The sequence below is a fragment of the Schistocerca cancellata genome, chromosome 11 (assembly GCF_023864275.1).
Source record: "Schistocerca cancellata isolate TAMUIC-IGC-003103 chromosome 11, iqSchCanc2.1, whole genome shotgun sequence".
In the NCBI taxonomy this organism is placed as follows: Eukaryota; Metazoa; Arthropoda; class Insecta; order Orthoptera; family Acrididae; genus Schistocerca; species Schistocerca cancellata.
Genome location: NC_064636.1, coordinates 130,989,958 through 130,999,801, shown reverse-complemented (window position 1 = coordinate 130,999,801; position 9,844 = coordinate 130,989,958). Strand labels below are relative to the sequence as shown.

Sequence of the window (9,844 nt, the reverse complement as noted above, 5' to 3'; positions counted from 1 at the left end):
AAGCTGGAAGTAGGAATATAGCGAGTGTACCTTTGATGAACACCTGCTAGAGTGTAGTCATAAACCAGTTAACATGGAACAGGATGTGAAAATTATTAGAAGAAACAATTGTAATAGAAACCTCGTAACACACAGAGAGCTCTTGCAATGAAGAAGAACGTGCTAAATAACCAAATCAGCGTAACTAACAACTCAACGATCATGTTAGCCTCTAGTGCAATAAGAAAGAGAGATGTAAACTATAACCAGAGTAAATAATAATGTTCCACCACAAACACTTTAAAAAGCTGCATTTGCGGTTCCCTCCAGTCACCATTCCCTTTTTTTCCCAGAGCACGCCCCACCACACATAATTACAAACAAACGAATATCAGACTATATACAGACATCGCAACATAAACAAAGAACCAGTGCCAAACATATGGTGATGGATGAGAATACTACATACAATAAACACATACAACCAACAAACGGTGAGAGAATGAAACTGATGTTTTCAATTGAAGTGTGTTCGAAGAGGCAACAATCAGACATTCTGGTATCTATGGGCCAACTAAATACAACTTGCGGACGACACAGCATGGAACAATAAGATCACGAATTTGTAAGTTGATCCAAATGGTAATTAAACCACATGAAACTTGCAATCCAAAAAGTTATTTCTTGCCTAAAAATAAGGGACGTAGCAACGAAACTTCAGTCATTATATAACACAATAATTACATGTATCATAGCCCACTGGTAATAAATAAAAAGAAACAAAACAAATGTGGCAAGAAACAAATGACCTTCCATTTAATTACATAGATGGACATGACCTCCAAGACAGAAATTTTTAATGTGATATTTTCAACATCGAACTTTTTTCCTTCACTGATCTAAAATATTACAAACTTCTTCGTCTGATGTTAGCTGCGAGTGGCAAGAGGTTAATATCAACATTTAAGATATGCAAAATTTATATTCTATTTAAACTGTTGGTGGGCATTGGGTATATAGATAGGACACTTCAGGCTAGTGAAATGAATCCTGGCAGGTGTCGATAAAATTTTTTGAGGCAAGGGGGGGGGGCAGGGTTGAAAATGGGAGGCATCAACAAACATAAGCAAATATGCCCTCCAAACTAGTAATTGGGGAAACTTTAGACCATTAAATGAAAATAGGCTTATAATGTCATCGATTTATTACAATAAAATTATTATTAAACAAGTGACGACAGTAACATGATAAAATTGTAGATAAATAAATGGTAAATTAAGGCAACATTAATTCCTTGGCGTGTCTAACATATGGGGTCGAGAAGAAAGATGCTAATGATAAAGTAAGAAAATTATTTACAATTGCGGAATGTCTGATGGTTGTCATAAGGTTAATGGAAATGGTTAGTTCCACAGGAGGGAATACATCACACCTGTGGGCGAAGTTGAAAGTAAAGTGTTCATTACAGTAAAAAAATTCGTCTTTAGAATAAAGCTCGAACTAATGGGATTACAAAAAAGTGACTCTAATTTCCTTATATTTCATCTCACGGTTGCAGCATGATATCACCAATAATATTGCTAGTGGTGGCTGAACTGACTGCAAAAGTTCAGATTATCTCAAAATATTCCAAGTCCCAGTGCATCGGTGCAGGTGGCTCTGAGCATTGAGGTGTGGTAGTGGAGGCTCTCGATGTTAATCTGAGTTCCAGTCGAATGTGAGTTAGAAAGAAACCTCTCATTGCCGCCTCTTTCGTCTCACTGAATTTCGATTGGTTCGGCTCCAGATATTCTGAGTGCTGATTGACCAGATTGCTCTTCACAGAACGCTTGGCACCTTCCTCTGACGGATTATCCGATGTCTTGTGTCCTGCCAGCCTCTGTAGAAAAATGTCACGTCATCCTCTCTGTCTCTCTCACCAGACAGTGAGGTGCTCTGCCTTGTCACCAGCCCCTGTCTCTTCCTGCCTTAGAATTTACTGATGTTAGCCAATACTGGCTGATTTTACACCAAGTAGATACTAGCTAAGTCAGAGCATTCGGCGGTGTCTAACATTTTCAAAGACCAGGACGAACGTCCCCTATCCAATATTTAGATGTTCTATCCTCATTTTTCTGTGCTTTCTTAGTAACGACCAGCTTTGTGCATTTCGAGTACATTTGCGTCTGAAAGATAAACAGGAGAGTCCCCCCACTCCACTTCCTGGTGGACGTTTCCTCTAGAGATGAGCAAAACTGTTCTTTTCAGAGATCGGATCAGAACTGTTCACTCCCTGAAATGAACTAGCTCTTTTTCATGACTCACCACTCATTCACAATAGAAAATAAATGGAAGGCACATTGCCCTTTAAACTTGGTTTATTCCAGTACTATACCTGTATTTCGATCTTATTTGATCCTATTTTGAAGTAACACAGATAATGAGTAAGAATTTTGTATTGTTTATTGAAATTTCCACGATATGACAAAGTTTTTGATTATTGATTTATTTTGCACTATCGTGGTTTTTTGGGTGATCGGAAAATGTTGTAACTTGAGATTTACGTTAACAATATATTTGGCTATAATGTATTAAAATTTCATTAACCTCGTACAAATACATTGCAAGCCATATATTTTTAAAGTGAACGTTTCCTTCCGAAGACGCCTAAAATCGCAAAATCCGTACCGGAATAAGAAAAAAAAAATATAAATTTGACTGTAAGACTAAAGTGCTGCATATAGTCTTACGCAGAATAAAACAAGGAAAATATTGGTGTATCACATTTTGCGATACGTTTATCGGTTCGCTCGTAATTAAAGCGTAAATTCGAGTGTCCATAATAAAAATCCTATAGTAAGAGGAGTCGTCAGGAACCTAATCTGATCAGTTTAAACAAATAAAAATAAAATAAAAACAAATGATGTATACATAACATAATAATGTAATATACATAGCGGTATTACTACGAAGAACAATATCCAGTAGAGACGAACTCCGATGCAGAAGCGCTGAGTCGAGCTGCGAGCTGTATTACTGCATGAGCTGAGACCGCAGAGACCAGAGTGACACCTGAGTCGCTTTGCTCAACACTCTGGCTAGAGTCGGGAACGGTGTTGTGAGCGTTGAGCGGGCGAGTTCCGAGGGTGGGGGGAGCGGTGAACGGCCACCAGTCACCCGCTCCGAGACAAATCGTCCGTTCCCTTGCGAGCAGGTTGTTGCAAGTAGTTCCTATGTTATCCGCTAGGTAGCTCTCTGTCCTGTTGCTCGCATCAACTGCCCAGAGGGCAGGACGTGCGACTGAAACGATCGCCGACAGAGTGCGATGCTAAGTTAAGCTGCGCCAGACACTGCACGAGGCAGAGGACACACAGAGACGGGCACGGCATATGTGAAACACAAAATCCAATGGGGCACTGCACAATGCAGGCAGCCAAGGCAGAAGCAGGGCAGAGGCCGGCGCCGGCTGTGTTGTGTGGCGTGCACTGTGCTCTGACCAGCAGAGGCGCCGCTGATATGCTCCGTCTCTCTCTCTCTCTCTCTCTCTCTCTCTCTGCCGTGGTAAACGTTTGGGGCTACCGTTCTTTTTTTCTGAATCACTGATTGTTCACTCCTTTGAAAGATTCAACTTTATGAATCAGTTCAGGAGCGGATCCCCCATCTCTAGTTTCCTCTGTGGGAGACGCTGGGCGTCAGTACTGGGGCCTGGTGCCTCGCTGCACTTCCACACAGTAAAAGTTTCCGGCCAGAGGTCGGGGTACCCTCTGCCCTCCCTCCACAGCCTTCCAACAACGCAGCACTGAGGATGGCTCTCTCTTACGGCTTCTAGCGAGACCACAGCCCTTTTCATCATCCTGGGTGCTTCCAACATTTTCCCATTCCCACAATGCATAAAAACACACTGAAGAGCCAAAGAAACTGGCACTCGTGCCTAATATCGTTTACGGCCCCTGCAAGCATGCAGAAGCGTCGCAGTACGACGTGCCATGGACTCGACTAATATCTGAAGCAGTGCTGGACGGAACTGACACCACGAATCCTACAAGGCTCTCCATAAATCCGTACGAGTACGAAAGGGTGAAGATCTCTACTGAACAGGACGTTGCAAGACATACACTCCTGGAAATGGAAAACAGAACACATTGACACCGGTGTGTCAGACCCACCATACTTGCTCCGGACACTGTGAGAGGGCTGTACAAGCAATGATCACATGCACGGCACAGCGGACACACCAGGAACCGCGGTGTTGGCCGTCGAATGGCGCTAGCTGCGCAGCATTTGTGCACCGCCGCCGTCAGTGTCAGCCAGTTTGCCGTGGCATACGGAGCTCCATCGCAGTCTTTAACACTGGTAGCATGCCGCGACAGCGTGGACGTGAACCGTATGTGCAGTTGACGGACTTTGAGCGAGGGCGTATAGTGGGCATGCGGGAGGCCGGGTGGACGTACCGCCGAATTGCTCAACACGTGGGGCCTGAGGTCTCCACAGTACATCGATGTTGTCGCCAGTGGTCGGCGGAAAGGTGCACGTGCCCGTCGATCTGGGACCGGACCGCAGCGACGCACGGCTGCACGCCAAGACCGTAGGATCCTACGCAGTGCCGTAGGGGACCGCACCGCCACTTTCCAGCAAATTAGGGACACTGTTGCTCCTGGGGTATCGGCGAGGACCATTCGCAACCGTCTCCATGAAGCTGGGCTACGGTCCCGCACACCGTTAGGCCGTCTTCCGCTCACGCCCCAACATCGTGCAGCCCGCCTCCAGTGGTGTCGCGACAGGCGTGAATGGAGGGACGAATGGAGACGTGTCGTCTTCAGCGATGAGAGTCGCTTCTGCCTTGGTGCCAATGATGGTCGTATGCGTGTTTGGCGCCGTGCAGGTGAGCGCCACAATCAGAACTGCATACGACCGAGGCACACAGGGCCAACACCCGGCATCATGGTGTGGGGAGCGATCTCCTACACTGGCCGTACACCACTGGTGATCGTCGAGGGGACACTGAATAGTGCACGGTACATCCAAACCGTCATCGAACCCATCGTTCTACCATTCCTAGACCGGCAAGGGAACTTGCTGTTCCAACAGGACAATGCACGTCCGCATGTATCCCGTGCCGCCCAACGTGCTCTAGAAGGTGTAAGTCAACTACCCTGGCCAGCAAGATCTCCGGATCTGTCCCCCATTGAGCATGTTTGGGACTGGATGAAGCGTCGTCTCACACGGTCTGCACGTCCAGCACGAACGCTGGTCCAACTGAGGCGCCAGGTGGAAATGGCATGGCAAGCCGTTCCACAGGACTACATCCAGCATCTCTACGATCGTCTCCATGGGAGAATAGCAGCCTGCATTGCTGCGAAAGGTGGATATACACTGTATTAGTGCCGACATTGTACATGCTCTGTTGCCTGTGTCTATGTGCCTGTGGTTCTGTCAGTGTGATCATGTGATGTATCTGACCCCAGCAATGTGTCAATAAAGTTTCCCCTTCCTGAGACAAAGAATTCACGGTGTTCTTATTTCAATTTCCAGGAGTGTACCAGACATGCTCAATAATGTTCACTCTGAGGAGTTTGGTGGCCAGCGGCCACTTCATGATTTGACCCTACTTCAGCGTGAGGGATTTCCTCGTATCACACATGGCTATTCCTGCTGTTCGAAATAAGATCAGGATCAAATGAGACTTCGTCGGTAAACAGAACGATTTTAAGGAGGTCTGGTAGGTCAATCCATTGTTGGGGCAACCACTGACACAGTGCGACGTCAGTGACAAGTATTGCATGGACTCGTTGTGGGTAATACGGGTGTAATTGCTGTTCGTGGAGTACTCGCCACGCGCCAGTACGTGCAGCGCCCGTTTCACGTGCAGTACGACGAGTACTCGCAGTGGGGTCCGCCGCAACACGTTGCAGCACCTCCTCTTCAGAATCGGATCCTCACGTCGCCAGGTCCCTCGTTTCTTCTTTCCAATGAAGCAGTCTCTCTTATTCGTCGGTCGAAAGAAATAGACACTCGTCGTGACGGATGATGCGTGTTAGAAAATCGTCCCCTGTACAGCCTTTCATCAACGAGAGCATACACGAGGTGCATGTGAACGAATTATGTGAAACTATACCAGCACTGCTGCATCGTACTGTACTGTACGTCTGTGAACAGCACTGAGTAATGAATTATGTGAAACTATACCAGCAGTGCTGCATCGTACTGTACTGTACATCTGTGAACAGCACTGAGTAATGAATTATGCGAAACTATACCAGCAGTGCTGCATCGTACTGTACTGTACGTCTGTGAACAGCACTGAGTAATGAATTATGTGAAACTATACCAGCAGTGCTGCATCGTACTGTACTGTACGTCTGTGAACAGCACTGAGTAATGAATTATGCGAAACTATACCAGCAGTGCTGCATCGTACTGTACTGTACATCTGTGAACAGCACTGAGTAATGAATTATGTGAAACTATACCAGCACTGCTGCATCGTACTGTACTGTACATCTGTGAACAGCACTGAGTAATGAATTATGCGAAACTATACCAGCAGTGCTGCATCGTACTGTACTGTACGTCTGTGAACAGCACTGAGTAATGAATTATGTGAAACTATACCAGCAGTGCTGCATCGTACTGTACTGTACGTCTGTGAACAGCACTGAGTAATGAATTATGTGAAACTATATCAGCAGTGCTGCATCGTACTGTACTGTACGTCTGTGAACAGCACTGAGTAATGAATTGTGTGAAACTATACCAGCAGTGCTGCATCGTACTGTACTGTACGTCTGTGAACAGCACTGAGTAATGAATTGTGTGAAACTATACCAGCAGTGCTGCATCATACTGTACTGTACGTCTGTGAACAGCACTGAGTAATGAATGGGTCCGTCGCTGACTCGTGGCATGTTATGTCCTGAGACAGTGTAAACACTGAACAACAGAGCCACTTTATGGAAAACTAAACAGAGCTAAACCTGCATCTGACTTCCTAATAATCACGCTCGTCTTCTTGTTTCCTTGCTGAAAATAAAGCATGTACATGTAAATAAACGACTTGAGTAGGCGCGCCGGCCCCTGATCCAATCCGCCCAGCGGGTTAACGACGAGGGGCCGATGTGCCGGCAAGCCTGGATGTGGTTTTTAGGCGGTTTTCCACATCCCGCTAGGTGAATACCGGGCTGGTCCCCATGTTCCGCCTCAGTTACACGGCTCGCAGACATCTGAACACTTTCGCACTATACCATGGATTACACTCGACACAGACAGTTTTGGTACTCTAATTCCGTCCCGGGGGGTACGGGGTGGCGGCATGAAGGGTACCTGGCCACCCCTTAAACATTAACATGCCAAATCCGATTAACGAAGGCTGACTCTGTGTAACTGCGGGACAAGGCTCAAGCGATAGATAGACATGTAAATAAACAGCACAGTACCTGTAAATTTGTATGCATGTTAGTTGTAAGTATGCTGGAAAACAATAATGCTAGACAAAGCGGTAGACAAGTTTGCTTACGTATCTCCTTAAGGTGGCAGACCGACCGCTGGTTCCCTATCTCAGAAATGTTTATTGGAGCGTTCTCTACGTCCTGTCATATTTTTGCACACCCTGTACAGTATTTGAATTAATAAAATAACTGGTTTCGGCATAGCTGCCATCTCCATATGTGCTTATATACTTAAAAATGGTCGTACATGTATGCAAACAAATATATATCTACGATAATGATCGAAGCAGACGAAATGAATTAAAATTTACGCTGTGGCCGGAACTCGAACCCGGGCCTTCTTGCTTGCTAGGCAGAAATGCTAACCCTTACACTACCACAGCACGATGACGTACATTGCTGCACGACCTACCTAAGCTGAGTAATGGTTAGCATTTCTGCCTAGCAAGCAAGAAGACCTGGGTTAGAGGCCCGGCCGCAGCACATATTTTAATTCATTTCGTCTGCCTCGATCATTATCGTAGATAATAAAAAGAGGCTTAAATGTCTCAGGGAAACATTTAATTATAACAGATATATATTGTCGAGCACTGTAAACAGCTTGAAGTAATTAAACATTTCAATGAAAGTACATACAGTCAGAATGGTAACAAGACTGTATTTAAAAGATCGCCCTGCGTTACTATAGAGAGGTGAGGGGGAGGGAGATAGAGCAAATGTAGGAAAGGGTAGAAAGAGAGATTGAAAACATACGCGAAGTGTGATCAAATATCTGAAACCTTTCTAAAAACATGACATGTTTTTAAAACGAAAGAGAATGGATTAAAAGCCACAGAGCAAAAAGATGTTCAGTTATATGAGATGACTGGAGTCTACTTATAAGTGGATAGAAGAAGTCAGAAGAGATGTAGAAGAAACTGGTATTACACTAGACATAACCCAAAACAAATTCAGAAGGAGAGTCAACACCGTAAAATCATCTGAAGAGAAATGACTAAAATGGACGCCCATTCCATAGACTGTCCAGACGTCGCGGTTTTACTGGGGCAGTCCAGGTTTTCACATTAATTTCCCGCCGTCCCGTGAAAATTATTCCGCTTTTTAAACTACAAACAAAACGATTGCAATAACAACTCTCGTGTAACAAAGTATTTGTGAGAAACAAATTTCCTAGAAGAATTTACAGAATATATATCGCATTTTAACTCGTCTTATGGATTAAGAAAGAGTAAGATATATTATGATGAAAAGATCCTCCGTGTCTAACTTGCCGACCTTTCGCTTGGCCCAAGAGACAAGTAAAACCAAAACCAAAGGAACTATAAGGGAGCGTCACTTAAAGCAATTCTCGTAACTGGGCTGCAGCCATAGAGAATTTACACTACTGGACATTAAAATTGCTACACCACAAAGATGACGTGTTACAGACGCGAAATTTAACCGATAGGAAGGAGATGCTGCGATATGCAAATGATTAGCCTTTCAGAGCATTCACACAAGGTCGGCGCCAGTGGAGACACCTACAACATGCTGACATGAGGAAAGTTTCCAACCGATTTTTCTTACACAAACAGCAGTTGCCTGGTGAAACGTTGTTGAAATGCCTCGTGTAAGGAGGAGAAATGCGTACCACCACGTTTCCGACTTTGATAAAGGTCGGATTGTAGCCTATCGCGATTGCGGTTTATCGTATCTCGACATTGCTGCTCGCGTTGGTCGATATCCAATGACTGTTAGCAGAATATGGAATCGGTGGGTTCAGGATGGTAACACGAAACGCCGTGCTGGATCCCAACGGCCTCGTATCACTAGCAGTCGAAATGACAGGCATCTTATCCGCATGGCTGTAACGGATCGTGCAGCCACGTCTCGATCCCTGAGTCAACAGATGGCGACCTTTGCAAGACAACAACCATTTGGACGAACAGTTCGACGACGTTTGCAGCAGCACGGACTGTCAGCTCGGAGACCGTGGCAGCGGTTACCCTTGACGCTGCATCACAGACAGGAGCGCCTGCGATGGTGTACTCAACGACGAACCTGGGTGCACGAATGGCAAAACGCCATTTTTTCGGATGAATCCAGGTTCTGTTTACAGCATCATGATGGTCGCATCCGTATTTTGCGACATCGCAGCGAACGCACATTGGAAACGTGTATTCGTCATCGGCATACTGGCGTATCACCCGGCATGATGGTATGGGGTGCCATTGGTTACACATCTCGGTCACCTCTTGTTCGCATTGACGGCACTTTGAACAGTGGACGTTACATTTCAGATGTGTTAGGACCCGTGGCTCTACCCTTCATTCGATCCCTGCGAATCCTACATTTCAGCAGGATAATGCACGACCGCATGTTGCAGGTCCTGTACGGGCCTTTCTGGATACAGAAAATGTTCGACTGCTGCCCTGGCCAGCACATTCTCCAGATCTCTCATC

General features: G+C 45.5%; 1 non-coding gene across 1 annotated transcript; it reads right to left on the bottom strand.

Moving 5' to 3' along the window:
- Positions 1–7,713: 7,713 nt before the first annotated feature.
- On the bottom strand, positions 7,714–7,786 carry Trnaa-agc (transfer RNA alanine (anticodon AGC)). Its single transcript has one exon. It is a non-coding gene; the product is annotated as a tRNA-Ala (tRNA).
- Between the last annotated feature and the right edge of the window lie 2,058 nt (positions 7,787–9,844).